Below are 15619 nucleotides of genomic sequence, written 5' to 3'. Positions count from 1 at the left end.
TTCAAGACACTTTTGTAAGCAATGATACATTGCTTACAAAACATTGATACATTGCTTACATGAACATTTAGTTCATCCCTTAAGAACTGAGGGTCCTGGGAATTTAATCATGTCAATGCAGTCTTTTTTACTCTATTAACAGAAGAAAAATGGGTGCCTTTTAAAGATTTTTTTAAGATTAGGGAAAAAAGAAGTCAGAAGGAGCCAAATCAGGACTGTAAAGTGGATGCCTGATGTTACTCCACCAAATCTCTCAGGAAATTGCTTGTTTGATGAGAGCAATGAGTAGGAGCATTGTCGTGATGGAGAGGGAGTCTGTAGTGACACTTTCCAGGGTGTTTTTCTCCTAAAGCTTTGGCTAACTTTCTCAAAACACTCTCATAATAAGCAAAAGTTATAGTTCTTTGAGTCTCCAGAAAGTCAACAAGCAAAATGCCTCAAGCATCCAAAAAACAAGTTGCCATGACCTTTGCTCTTGATCAGTCTCTTTTGCTTTGACTGGACCACTTCCACCTCTTGGTAGCCATGGCTTTGATTGTGGTAAAGCAGTGTTTCATCTCCTGCTACGATTCTTTGAAGAAATGCTTCAGGATCTTGATCCCACTTATTTAAAATTTCCATCGAAAGCTCTGCTCTTGTCCGCAGCTGATTTGGGCACAATAATTTTGGCACCCATTGAGTGGAAAGTTTGCTCAACTTTAATTTTTCAGTCAGAATTGTATAAGCTGAACCAATTTAGATGTCTGCGGTGCTGCCTATTGTTTCTGCTATTAATCATCGGTCCTCTTCAATTAAGGCATAAGATTAAATTTTTTCCTTGCAAATTGATATGGGTAGTCTGCCGCCATGGGCTTCATATTCAACATTGTCTACTCTCTTCTTAAAATGAGTTATCCATTTGCAAACTGCTGATTTTGGGGGGCATTGTCCCATAAACTTTTAGTAAAGCATCAGTGATTTCATCATGCTTCCACCCAAGCTTCACCTTCAATTTGATGTTTGTTCTTGCTTTAATTTTAGCAGAATTCATGTTGCTCTGCTAGGGGCTCTTTTCAAACTGATGTCTTACCATTCTTAGTGCCTCAAATTAGACCCTGTTCAGACATGTTTTAACAAGTTATTACAAGTTTGTTTTGAAAAATAGGGCCGACCTGGTGGCGCACTCAGTGGCGCTCCCATCACGGGTTCGGATCCTATATAGGGATGGCCAGTGCGCTCGGTGCGGGTGACACCAAGCCAAGGGCTGCGATCCCCTTACCGGTCACAAAAAAAGGACAAAAAGAAAAAGAAAAAGAAAAAGAATGAAATCTATGCATAGTTTTTTCATAGTATGCATTTTCCATGAACTTTTTGGAGACTCCTCGCGTGTGTATGTACGACATTACTAGAAAGCAGTCACCTAAACATTCATAAGACAAAAATGAATTAAATATACCAAAATATTATGCACAATTTTTAATAAAATGAAAAAAACATGTTGTAAAATGGAATATAAAATATGTACAAATAAATGCAAACAAATTCACAGCCTCCAACTACACATACATCAAGCATCGATCCAAACAGCCTAGAGGTCCAGGTGGCCAAGGGGAAGCAGTTACCCATGTTAGGAACGGTATGGAGTCAGAATCCAGGAAACGAAATAAAGATAGATATAGGATCACTGCTCAAGAACTGGCTGACGCCAGAGCAAAGGGCATCTGTGCTAGCCGCTCTGAATATACAATTTCCTGTAAGGGCAAGAACTTGGGTCTGTGTGGGGCTAAGACTGAATCTGCAGCTGTTTGAAGAATGAGGGAATCGATACTGGATTAACAAAAGAAGACACAGCCTAATATTGCAGGTGGTCTCTGTCAGATATAGAAAGCAAGCTTTAAATAAACGTCTTGAACCTTCTACAGAGAAAAGAGGGAGAGAATTTTTTATATGAAAACAGTTCAACAAGCCTTCTAGTGAAGCCGAGTAAATCAGCACTGCTCCAGATAAGAATGAATCAGGTGAGATGCCCCCCAAAATAAACCAACAGTATGAGCCAGACTCACAGAACTTGGTCTATGAGGATCCAGACTCCAGGGTACTCTTCAGGCTCTGGTGAGTGTGGAGTGTGGTGGTGGATGGGGCGACAGGCTGGCTTCCTTTTTAACCAATACAGTGATTTCTTGATGCTATTTTAGTGCTATCTTTGAATGCGTAGTGAACATGACAGCTGCAGATCCCTCAGGTCTGATCACCTAACAGATGGGGAAAATCAGCTTATTTTCTTGCTGAATTATCCCAAACAAGATTCCAACAGTTTACTTGGAGTCAACCAGAAAGAAATGAGTTTACCTATGTTTTGCTCAATGTTTTGAAAAAAAGACGGAAATGAAAACTTCTATTATTAAAGAATTTCTGCCTAAGGATTTCTTCATCCTGCAGTGCAGAAATTGAATTGATTTTTTTCTACCACATTGAAGTTTTTTCTATACCATAGTTTTTTGTTGTTTTTTTTTTTTTTATCTCTGACACACTACACAGTCAGGGGATGGAGGAGGAGGTGGGCAGGTTGTTTACTCTTAGGAGCTTTTTAAGAGGTTTGTGGTATTATGCTCTTGGGAATGTAATCTCTGCAGTAATTGCATACAGTTGCTCTTCTGAAGTCATATCAGATAGTGATTTCCCTTTAAAAGGATCATTTATGTCATTTCTTTCTCCTTCTTATAGAATGACTTTTCTTTTTTTTTTTTTTCCTTTTTGTCTTTTTTCGTGACCGGTAACAGGATCGCAACCCTCAGTGTCGCGCCCGTACCTCGACCGGCAACGGGATCGCAACCCTCGGTGTCACGCCCGCACCGCGCTCAACCAGTGAGCGGACTGGTCTCTATATGGGATCCGAACCCTCGGTGGGAGTGCCGCCGCGCTCCCAAGCGCCGCACTCTACCGAGTGCGCCACTGGGCCAGCCCATAGAATGACTTTTCAAGGTTCTTGTGCCCAGAAAGTAACAGGCATCCTTGGTAAAGTGCCCGGAAATGTCTTACCTGGACTTTTCAGATCCACAGAGAATACTAGGCCAAGAAAACAGGTTCTTCCTGGTTGAATAACCCCAGTGGAGGCTACAATCACCCCTGCTCCCACCTCCACCACCCAGAAACTTGTTTTTTGAAGGTAAATGATTCAAGTTAACCTTATCAATGATTGACTCAAAAATATAGAATGTATGGTTACATCTAATATTAAGAGCCATCTAGGAAGTGGAGAAAACTGTCATTTCACAGAGCTTCAAAGTAAAATTACTCCCTAAAATTTACTAAGAGCTCTTTGTATATATAGAACCAGGGTGGAAGGGGCCTTAATTAGAAACGTAATCTCACTTTCTGCGCCCAAGCAAATTTGGCATTCAACGTTTAATAGGGAGTTCTGCAAGGAATTGGAGTTAAACCTAAAAGCTTGCCTTTAAGGAAATACGTCTTAAACAAAAAGGCTTAGATATCCATAACACCTAAAATTGGATCCTTAGTTTTCTGTGAAATACCAGCAGCTGCCCTTGAAATAACCATTCATAATGAGTCAACTGTCTACCGTCTATTGATTTATCAGCACCTACACGAGAGCCTGAATCATATACCCTAATTATGATCAAGGACAATAACTCTATCATACTTATTAACCCAATGCAATATAGAGAATATTTCTAGAAATGTCTACAGAGGAGGAAGAGTTTCATTTTCTCTCCGATAAATATAAACATATAAGTAACTGTAAACATCCCAGAAGCATTATCTTCAAGTTCAAAAATTCTACCCTTCTGTTTTTTACTGTATTGATTTATATATGTAATTCTGTGTTAAGATATATAAAGATCTAATCTTTATAGTACTTTATAGCCATAACACTCACAGGAAAAAGGAAGTGCAATTGTGGTTTTCTTATTTCCGTGTCATTTTCTAAAAATAGTGATTTATTTATTCTTTCGTTCATTCACTTAACAAGTATTTATTAAGCCAGGCACTATTCCAGAACGTGGGGGCAAAATGGCAAACAAAACAAACACAAATCCTGGCCCTCACAGAGTTTATAGTCAACGGGGGTGAGGCGGGTGTTGTTTGTTCTATTGATGACAATGCATCCCTTTTTCCAGAGTGCATTTACTATTTAATGTGCAGGTCAAAAATACAAAAATTATCATTGCTAGAATTATTAGGGGTGTTGCTTGACAGATCCCTCCAGTGTGAAACCTGAATTGTGGTAACAAATGGCACGAATGCTCTCAACTTAGGTATTCTTAACATTATGTAAATAGTTTCTTTTAACTTGAAAAAATCTATTCCCCCAAGTCTCTCCTGGGCAAGTGGGAGCCCATACTGCACCAGAAACATCTGAATTGCTGGGTCAAAAATAGATGCATCTTCAGGTTTTTAATACAAAAATGCCCCTTTAGAAAGTCAATTTACCCTTCTGGCAGCAGTTCATCATACCCATTTCACCAGTCCTGGGAGTTTTTACTGGGTCTTTTTCGATGTGAGAGGTGAAAACCATGTTATATGCTTGTCATCACTTGCATGTAACATAGAAAGTTGTCATAAATAGACTTAGCTATTGGAAGAATCAGACAAAAGTTGGATGAGCTTTGAAGATCTCTAATGTGATGTTTTCCCTCATTATAGCCCTGGGTCCTATAAGCTTAGCATCTGTCTGAGAAAGTGGAGCCCCTCTGGTGAGTAATAGAAACTCTGAACATGCCCGGCATTTGATGCTTCAGTTCCTAAACCATTCAATATTGTTCCATTTGTCCTCTGGCACACCTTGGCATATACGTTCATCAAAACTCATCTGATTGCAAGTGAAAGAAATGAGACTCAGTCTATTTGATGCAAGAAAAAGAAAAAGCATTGGTTCAAATAACTGGGAAGTCAAGAGTTAGATCTAGCATGACTGGATCCAGAAGCACTAATAATGTCAATGTCAACTCACTCTTTCTCTGTCTCCTCCCTCCCTCTACTCATTCTCTCTCTCTCTCTTTACCCACCACTTACTTGTCTCTGCTGTTCTTTATGTTTTCCCAGCAGCCTTCTCTGCTAGCTCCCACAGAGATTTTCCAAGGAGAATGTTGGCCTGATTTAGGTGTATGGCCATCCCTGAACCAATGGATTTGGCCAATCTGTGGGCTTAGTGTAGGGGGATGGAGTAAGGAATAGATGTACTCGGATTAACAGCCTTACTCAGTTACTCGGACTATGTAGACTAGAGGAGGAGTTTACCAAAGGAAGCAGAAGAAGAGGATAGGAAAACTTGTTGGACAGACAAAAACTAGTCCATTATGGTTACCACCTTATCTTCTTATTATGCCCTGTCAGTTACACATACGACAAACCATGCCACCATGTTTCTGCTGGCCTTCGACCTTGCCTTTCTAGCTGGTTGCATGTTTGTATGTCCCGCTCAGCTTGGACTGTCTGTGGAGTCCATCCATCAGGATAACATCCCTTCCAGATCAACTGTCTCGGTTTTACAATTGAGGCTTATAAAATCCATCCTTCTCACCCCAGCCAACAACAGCAAGTTAGAGTAGGAGATACAACCTTGACAAAGCAGCAGTTTCACAGGCTTCTGAAAGCCCTCATCAACCATCTGTAGGAATTTTGAGGCCGAAATATGGGAGAATGTCAGGTGGGGGAGAACTGGGTTAGTTCAGGGCAGTGAAGTGGCTAATTTAGCTATGGGGGCTGAGCAGGTGGAGGTAAGAGGGAAAGTGGGTAGAAGGGAAGAGGGATGGAGAAAATTCAGTGAAATATGTGCTTCTCTGATGGTAGCTTGGCTTGCTTCTCCCCAGCAGACCTGCCCCAGCAGGAGCCCAGGACACTCTGCCCTCAGCTCCCCAAACTGACCCTGCCTCAGAGTTGGTTCTCCACGTTCAGTACTGCCCCTCAGAAACAATCCTTCTCCAGAACCTCAACACAGTCACATTGGCTGAGCAGGTCATGATGGGCAGGTTTCGGTCATCTTCATTATAATAAACAGATTTGACTGGTCCTTGAAAATGAATTTTATTTTATCATTTAGCAGAATGTTTATTACCATTTCAGTTTTTTACTGTATTTGCTTAACTTCATTACTTTCTTGTCTGTTTTTTCCTCTGTTATTATTGCCGTTTTAAATGAGGAAGGAAAAAGAGGCATAGTCCCATGTTAAGGCTATACCCCAAAGGTGGGAAGCTGAATACTCCTTCTCTCTTTTCTCAGCAGCCACGCCTCCCCCACCTGTAGGACCCTTTCAGCCCCCATCTCTGCAGTGGGCCTCATAGCACTTTTCAGTCCATTGGATAGACACTCAACAAACACTAACTGAGTATCTACCAGGTGCTAGGGCTGGGGTTTCAGATGTACACTTAGCTCACACTTGTTGCGGGTTCCCATTCCAGTCACAGAGTGACACTTTGACCTTAAAGACCCACCTCTGGAAAAGACCAATGATCATATTATTATGTAACAAATGTGGAAAATGAGATTCAGAGAGGTTAAATAACGTGTCTAAAATCATAAAATGAGTAGAGTATCTGTAAGTGTACCACGGATGTCTTTAAATCCCCTGATCTTTCTTTTCACTAACAATATAGCCTCTTTGAATATGCACATGCACTGGGGGTGGGTTGCCTCGAGGTTAAATAACGTGTCTAAAATCATAAAATGAGTAGAGTATCTGTAAGTGTACCACGGATTTCTTTAAATCCCCTGATCTTTCTTTTCACTAACAATATAGCCTCTTTGAATATGCACATGCACTGGGGGTGGGTTGCCTCTAACAAGGATGAAGATTTTCGATCCATGTTTGTCTCTTTCCAGGTGTTCTGCCTGCTGTTCTGACACCAGATGAGCCAGTCCCCAGGCTGGGAGTGGATAACTGAGAGCAGCTCTCAAGTCTCCTTGGGTTTTATCTAGAAATAAAACAATCCATAGTGATTTCCTACTATTACCCTTTAACTTACACATTGATATGCATGAGTCAGGAAACAAAAAAAATAGTAAGAAAAAAACTTAGATTAAGGTCAACAGAAAGAGCACTCCATTAGGAATTAATAGATCTAGGTTTAATTCTAAGTTCTACCATTGATGAGCTATGTTGGGCAATTTATAGGCTTCCATTGCAAAGCAAGATTTAAATTAGATTTTCTCTAATACCCCTTTCAATTCTAAAATTCTGTGATCCAGATATATACTTGATGAAACAAAATTTATCTTTCATTTTCCTTTTTCTCCTCTAAGGAGGAAATATTAACTTTTGCTCACTTAAGGTACCTGGGATGTTGAAAAGCCCCAAGGTTTAAGAAACCATTTTCTCCAGCTGGAGCTCTGTCAGGCACAGGCTGTAATTGCCCTTGGAAAGATCCTTATCTGCAAATCCAGGTTGGCCTTCATCCCTCTTTGTTAGTCAGAATTTTCCACAGAAACAGAACTAATAGTATAGATAGATAGATAGATAGATAGATAGATAGATAGATAGATAGATAGATAAGAAGGGATTTATTATAGGAATTGGCTCACATGATTATGGAGGCCAAGAAGTTCCACAATTTTCCATCAGCAAGCTGGAGAGACAGAAAAGCCACTGGTGCAATTAAGTCTGAGTCTAATGGCCTGAGGACCAAGGGAGCCAATGGTGTAACTCCCTGTTCAAGGCTGAAGGCCCAAGAATCAGGGGGCTGCTGGTGTAAGTACCAAAGTCTGAAGCCCTGAGAACCAGGAGTTCTGATGTTCAAGGGCAGAAGATGAACGTCCCAGCTCAAAATGTCCCTCCTTTTTATTCTATCTGGGCTCTCAATGGATTGGATGGTGCCTGCCCACACAGATGAGGGCAGATCTTCTTTACTCAGTCCACTGACTCAAATGTTAATCTTTTCCAGAATCACCCTCATAGACACAACCCAGAAATCATGTCATACCAGCTATGTGGGCATCTCTTAGCTCAGTCAGGTTGATGCATAAACTTAAATATCACATCTTCCTTCCATTGTCACTTACAAAGCTACTCCCTAGTCACTGCCCTGGCAGGATTCTGCTCCTTCTACACAGAGCGGGCACTCTGGAATCAGATACAGTCTGTTCCTCTCATACCTATGAAATTAATGTGTAGTGGGAATAAGTGGACTCTCTGCTCAATTCCTCTGTGCCTGCACTTCTTCTTCTCCCTGGGAAATTTGTGGGAAGATTAGAGAGAACACCGATGAAGCCCATGAAGGCATAGGAGGTGCCCAACAAGTGGCAGTTTCTCCTTTCCTGACAAAGAAGCCCTAATCCCTAGGTTTAGGGGGTCTTCCTCTCATGCAGTCTTTCCTAAAGACAGTACTATCTAATCGGAAGCTAGAACTTTTTGAGTCACTCATTTTTGTCTGATATTTCTATGTAAACTAGCATTATGCTTTAAACGTAACGTGGAGCAGTTATCCCAGACTTGACCAGTTGTGTCCAAATGTGAGCACACTTATGTTTAACAAATGTACACTCAACTGGAAAAAAGAAAGCCATCTTTTGTAAAACATATTCCTTGGCTTCCTTAACTTGGGTGCTAATCAGAAAGATGAATTGATTTTAGGTATTCCAAATGTGAGCACACTTATGTTTAACAAATGTACACTCAACTGGAAAAAAGAAAGCCATCATTTGTAAAACATATTCCTTGGCTTCCTTAACTTGGGTGCTGATCAGAAAGATGAATTGATTTTAGGTATAACAAGAATGGAGGTGTGAGAGATGGTTTACTTAGGGTCACTCTGAATCAGACCTCCTTATATATCTGTCACCTCTGCCCAAATCCACTGGCTTCTCATCTAGTATATACCTTTCATATGACCTTAGTGCTCCAAAATTTGGACAAACAGACCCTTACTTTAGCAGGCTGAAATGCATCGGTCCTATGGCCAGTCCCTTCAGGACCCTGCCCTCAGCATGGGAAAGTGAGAGTGAGCTAATCTGAGAAATAAGCATGAGAGGAAGGGGTGCTAAGGGCTTCTGTTCTTGTTCAGTACTTAATGCACTTCAGTTTGTCCTCGGTCAGCTCAGGGCCCTTATGCATCCTGTTTCCTCTGCCAGAATGTTTCCCTTTCCCCTTCCTGCACTCTCCAACTTATCCTCCAGGTCTCAGTTTAATTGTCACTACCTTCTGGAATCCTGCCCGGACTCCTTAAGTCTGAGTCAGATCCTGTGTGATTCCCCCAGTGCCCTGATTTATACCTCTTCTAGCACCTATTACTCTCTATTGCACCTGCCTTTTACCTGTCTACACCAGCGGTGTCCAATAAACATTTCTCCAATGATGGAAGTGTTCTATATGTGCATTGTCCAAAATGGTAGCAACCAGACACATGTGGGCTATTGGAATACTTAAAATGTGGCTAGTATAGCTGAGGAAAGGAGTTTTAATTTATTTAAACTTAATTAAATGTAAATAGCCACACATGGCTAGTGGTTACCATTCTGGACTATGCGAGTCTAGATGTTATGTCTCTTGAGCATAAGGGCTGTGTTTTGTTCACCTGTGAGTCCTTAGTTCTTAGCTGAGGGGTAGGCAGTTAGTGGGTGCTGGGTGAATATTTGTGGATGGATGAATTTAGCAGAAATCCCTGTTTTGTTGTCTCACCAAAAGAAGAACTCTCAGAGGAACTCTCAGAGGAACTCTCAGAGGTCTTCTTTTGGTGAGACAACAAAAGGTCAAACACAAAGAAAGAGAGGTGATGCCTTGATTGACAAGGAGAATGCTTTTATGAGGCAAATGAGATTGTCACCCAGAGCAAATTCTGAGTGGACAAGGGTGCAAATTGTGCTTCCTGCTTCTTCTCTCAATGCTCTTTCCCCTTCTTCCAGGCTGTCTCACCCCTAGCCCTTAGTCTCCCAGGTCCCGTCGGCGACATCCTGCCTACCCACTCCCTCACACAGATGCAGCCCAATGTCAGTGAGATCCTTTGGTTGTGACTGGCAGAAACCAACTCAGGCTCGGGCCGGCCCGTGGCTCACTCGGGAGAGTGCGGTGCTGATAACACCAAGGCCCCGGGTTCGGATCCCATATAGGGATGGCCGGTTCGCTCACTGGCTGAACGTGGTGCTGACAACACCAAGTCAAGGGTTAAGATCCCCTTACCGGTCATCTTTAAAAAAAAAAAAGAAAGAAAGAAAGAAACCAACTCAGGCTCACTTTTAGAAGAAACCAACTAGAAGGTTAGGTGGCAATTCACATAACTAAAGAAAATTTGGAGACTTGGACTTCAGAATGAATAGGAACCAGAGCGGCTCTGGGAATCTTGATGGCAGGACCCAATGAAGAGTCTCTGAAGGGAGCTGCCCTTGGGAAATAGGATCCAGCTGTTTCTTTGTATCTTTTCAAATCTAAGCAGGGTGTATTTGATTGCCCCAGCCTTGGACAGGGAAGGGCAGGCACCTTGATTGACTCTTGCCAGACATAAATCCAGTAAGAGGCAGTGGTTCCATCAAAGCAAAATTAGAGTGCTGTAACCGGAATAGAAACTACTGGCAGGCAAAAAATGATAGATATCCATGGTGATCATCACTGTGACCAGAGTTCCACAGCAACGTGCTTCCAGATCATTCATTCCTTTCCTGCTCGATCTTTATCTCACCCCTAGCCTGGTCCATCCAAGAAAAAAACTCAAACATCCAGTATCTTATTCTTCATAGTTCATGGTATTAAAAATTTTGCCTGTCAAGCCTTTGACAAACTTGCTTTTTTCTAGGTTACTTATGGTTAAAATAAAATTTATCTTATTCTTCATAGTTCATGGTATTAAAAATTTTGCCTGTCAAGCCTTTGACAAACTTGGTTTTTTCTAGCTTACTTATGGTTAAAATAAAATTTTTACCATAGGTAAAAATTAGGGTGCTACCCATACCAGGATTGCTTTTATTTCAAAAGGATCTCTTTAAAACTCAGGGAGTGATGGAAGAATTTCAGCCACTGTGCAGGGAAAGGAGGGGAAAGATTTGCAGGTACAGGAGCTCTCAAACCAGTCCTTCAAATTAAATGCTTGGCATACAAATAAGTTTTGTCCCAGATCTCACTTTCTTCATCTCTTCAATCTAAGGAAATGAAACAAAATAAAACAAAAAAAACCATATGCAATTACTTCTATAAGGATAATAGCTACAAATATAAACTATATTTGTGATACAGCACATAGTTTATCTATAAAAGATTCTACACTTATATTTTTAAATATGTATAATCCAATGATGAGAATGGTTGGTATCCATTTGGGTATCCATTGCCAGGAGAGGTAATTTAAGGGAAAATTCAAAAAGAAAGTGATGTGTGAGAGATGAGAACAACTTTGCCAAGTCACTGGTTTCTGCTTTGTCTGGCAGAAACACCTAAGTCCTTGAAGTCTGGAGCCCTCAAAATGGAGAAACAATGCCCAAAATAAACATTGCCTTGAGCCAAAGAATCATTCTTGCAGAAGTGCCTGCTCTGAACTCTGTTGAAAGGAGAGGGGTTATTCCCAATAGAAAATGGTTCTCCACACTGTGACCAAGTTACTGGCCAACAATTAACAACCAATTTAGTTGCTGGCTTCACTGCCCCAACAGAAAAGGAAAGGCCAGCAGACGCTGATGATAAAAACTCACCAAACCATCAGATTTGCTCACACATCCCCTGAAAATAACCAAAACCCAGCTGCTTATTCTCTGGCCGGGTGGCTGGGCCTATCTCTCCTACACACAATTGTTCCAGCTGTCAGTTATGGCCAGTGAGTCACCACTGCAGAGAGATAAGCATCCTGCTGTAGAGACAAACCCAAGTGTCATCCTGGGAACGCTTATCATTTCTTTCTCACACCACAAATGTTCCACTTGGCTTCTCCCATCTGGCATTTCAGCACCTGAAAAGTTCCAAACTCGGAGTGCAATAACACATCTAGTTTCTGAGAGCTTTGACTCTCTGGAGGCTTCTGAATCTTACAGCACTGCAGGGAAATGTCATGAAGATAAGTGATCAGTGCATGCTGTCAACAGGGGCCTACCATGGGAAACCTCTGGGTTGTGGTGGAGACACCAACAGTATGGCATCCCTCGTTATAATGTGGTAGGGAGAGATTAAGAAAGCTAATAAATTAACATAGCAAATGAACTATAAACACCTTATGTGCTATAGAAGATTAAACAATGGAGACAGACATCACTCAGGATGAAGGTGCTGAGAAAAGGCAGGAGAGCAGACAAAAGAAGTAAGGATTATAACATACCTCAAAACATACCCTGGCAGGGAAGACATGAAAACATTACACTGTCAGAAAGAAGTCAGTCACAAAGAGCCACATAATGTATGATTCCTTTATATAGAATATCCAAAAGAAGCAAATCCATAGAGGCAGAAAGTAGATTAATGGTTTCCAAGGGCTGGGGAGAGGGAGGGTTGGGTTTCTTTTAGGGGAGGTAGAAATATTCTAAGATTTGATTGTAGTGATGGTTGCAAAACCCTATGAGTATTCTTAAAAACAGTAAGTTTTACATTTTAGGTGGGTGAATTGTATGGTAGATGGATTATCAATAAAGCTGTCTAAAAAACATTCTGGGGTTTTGGTTTTCTAAAAATAAATATTTGCTTATTTGAGTTGTTTTCATACTTTGTTTCACCTTGTTTCCCTATTTCAAAAGTCAATGGCTGGAAAGAAACAAATTAACTACAACTTTATTTTAGTTTCTCTATCTCCAGAGCTATTAAAGTTCTCCAGACCTGCTTGTTGTCCTTAGGCATCTCACTTCACAGCTGCCAGTGACACTTCCAGCCTGTAACATGCATCTATTCATTCTCTCAATAACTTATACAAGAAATCATGTGCCTGCAATGCTCTAGGAGACTTCCAGCCTGTAACATGCATCTATTCATTCTCTCAATAACTTATACAAGAAATCATGTGCCCGCAATGCTCTAGGTGCTGAGGAGATAGTGGTAAATCTCCAGACAATGTCCCTCGCCACTACAGCTTTGGTTTCTAGAGAGGCAAGGAGAGGCAAAGAGCATGTCAAGCAACCCCTGGGGCTCTGAGGTTTGACCAGCTGTGTGGAAGGCAACTCTGGAAAAGCAGGAGTGGGGTTTCAGCCATCCACGATGGGCACCCAGTGCAATATGGAGTTGAGCGGGATGGAAGCCAGGGCTGAGCAGAGCTGGTGGAAGAATACAGTGTGTGTGCTCAGGACAGAAGCCCAGGTCATGGGTGCTGGCAAAATCAGTTTCCAGGTCTCTGTAAACATTTCCGAAAACAAAACTGGGGCTTTTGAACTGGTGAAAACAATCCAGGAAATGAGAGACAGGAAAGCCAAGGTGTCTCCCTAAATCTTCTTGGTTGTCCTTTCAGCCCATGGCTGACCTAGCCACAGCACCAGTTTCCTTATCTGTTCAAAGAGGCCAGTGTAATAATAACCACCTTATTAGGAAGAGTACATGAAATTAAACAAGCTTAGATACCTACCAGAATTACCTATAAAAACCACCCAGTACATCTTAGTTTGTTTATTTAGAAAATATTCTATTCTATTTTATTGTAAGGTATTATTCAGTCATACAATAATGAAGCTAATAGCTTTAACTTTTTTCCCCAAAAAATGTACGAGTGGACTGCCATCTTTTACTTTCATTTCTTATCTCCTGGCAAAGGTTATATCCAATCGCTTTTCGAAGTATTGATTACTGTTTCTGTGTACTTACCAACAGGTAAATATGCTGTAATAATAACTATTACATAAACTATTATGGTGCTGTTTTAGAATATGAGAAACTAAATAAAGCAGAGAGGACAGGCCTCTTTGGCTCCTCCAGGTAAGACCTCATAGCCCTGAAAGAACAGTGAGGACCATGGGAATTCAAGCTTCATTCAATGACCACAGGCATTGTTCTAAGCTAGGGACAAATGCTGCACTTTCAAGGAGTAGAGAAAGGATGGACATGCTACTTTACATAGGTGCTCAGGCAGTGTGCATCTGAGCTGAGATCTGAATGTCGTAAGTGAGCTTTGTGGTTATTAGGGAAAGCCTTCCAGGCTGTGGGAAGGCAAGTGTAAAGACCTGAGGTCCACATGAGTTTGGGTATTTGGGGAACAGCAAAAATGCCCGTGTTGCCAGCATGGTGTGGTAAGAGAAGAGATCAGAGAGGGAGCCAGGAGTCAGAATGTATTCTAAATGATGAAGGTCTTTTCATTCCATAAAGGCAGACTACATGGGTAGAGTTGTAGGCAGGTTGGTAGATTTGGTGGCCAGGATATGAATATTCTTCTAAGACAAGCAAAGTTGCCTGGTGAAAGTGAGAAGGAGCAGAGGCAGGAGGGCTAAGGGGGTCAGACTTGTCTCAGAGAGCAGTCTCATGCATCACATGACCTAATTCCTGTCACTCCCAGAGGTCTGTAACTCTACCCTGTAATCATTTAATTCGGATCTAGAGATATATACATTTATTTTTCTTTTAACTCTAAAGACCCTCTAATTTGCAGGGAGCCCTAAGCTTCATAGTGCATTTTCTCTTTAACTTGAAAGAATTAATCATTTAATTCGGATCTAGAGATATATACATTTATTTTTCTTTTAACTCTAAAGACCCTCAAATTTGCAGGGAGCCCTAAGCTTCATAGTACATTTTCTCTTTAACTTGAAAGAATCTTGCAATTTTTCATATTCTTTTGATGATACAAGTCTTATTGATATTTAAAATGATAACCCACTAAATTTTGGATGTGTTTAATGACTTTCTCTGACTTGGTGTTAAAACTTATGAGGCCAGGGCCGGCCCCATGGCTCACTTGGGAGAGTGCGGAGCTGGTAGTGCAGAGGCCGCGGGTTCGGATCCTATATAGGGATGGCNAAAAAAAAAAACTTATGAGGCCATTTTACTGATGAGTAAGAAGGGGAGAAAAAAGGGCAAAGCAGTGGACACTGTGCACACACTGGGAGACCCACAGAGCAGTGGTTATGACCTGGCCACCCGGGTTTGGATCCAGCTTGGCCTTGTACGGGTTACATAACCTTGGGCAGGTTATTTAACACCTCTGTCCTTCAACTTCCCATATCAAAAATAGGGTTAGTAATGATATCTATTTAATGGGTTTGCTGTAAGGACTGATACATGTCTGCACCACCTTTTAGTGCCACTCCAAGTCCTTTTGGGCCCCCCTGTTGCTCCAGCTATTCTGCAGCAACCAATTTGCTTCAGGCTTTGACCAGCTTCTCCTAGGAGCAACTTGACAGCCTCTCATTTCTGGTCCTCCTTGAGTCTCTGTTGCCTCCTGCCCCAGGAATGATGCCACAGCACAGGACCCCTGGGGGAACCCACGCTGAACTCTAGAGTTCTAGATGTGAAAAATCTAGAAGTGCAGGGGAAATAAAGCTACAAGCTTGCCCTTGACCTGTGAGGAACAAGAATCATAGATACATGCGTCCCTTTTCCCTTGGGAAGACAGTTCTGAGAAGTATTTTACAAGACTTCCTGCCAAGCACCAGTTGTCCATGGTGGTAGCCCGCCTAATAAGGCATCCTTGTATTGGCTTTCCCACCTTCTGTATTTCATCGGCTCTTGTTCCTCACACCTACTTTCTGGGATCAGTTCCCAAATAAACTACCTGTATGCACATCTTTGGCTCAGGCTCAGTTT

Source organism: Galeopterus variegatus, unplaced genomic scaffold, assembly GCF_000696425.1.
Source record: "Galeopterus variegatus unplaced genomic scaffold, G_variegatus-3.0.2 Scaffold2301, whole genome shotgun sequence".
NCBI lineage: Eukaryota > Metazoa > Chordata > Mammalia > Dermoptera > Cynocephalidae > Galeopterus > Galeopterus variegatus.
This window is presented reverse-complemented; position numbering follows the sequence as displayed.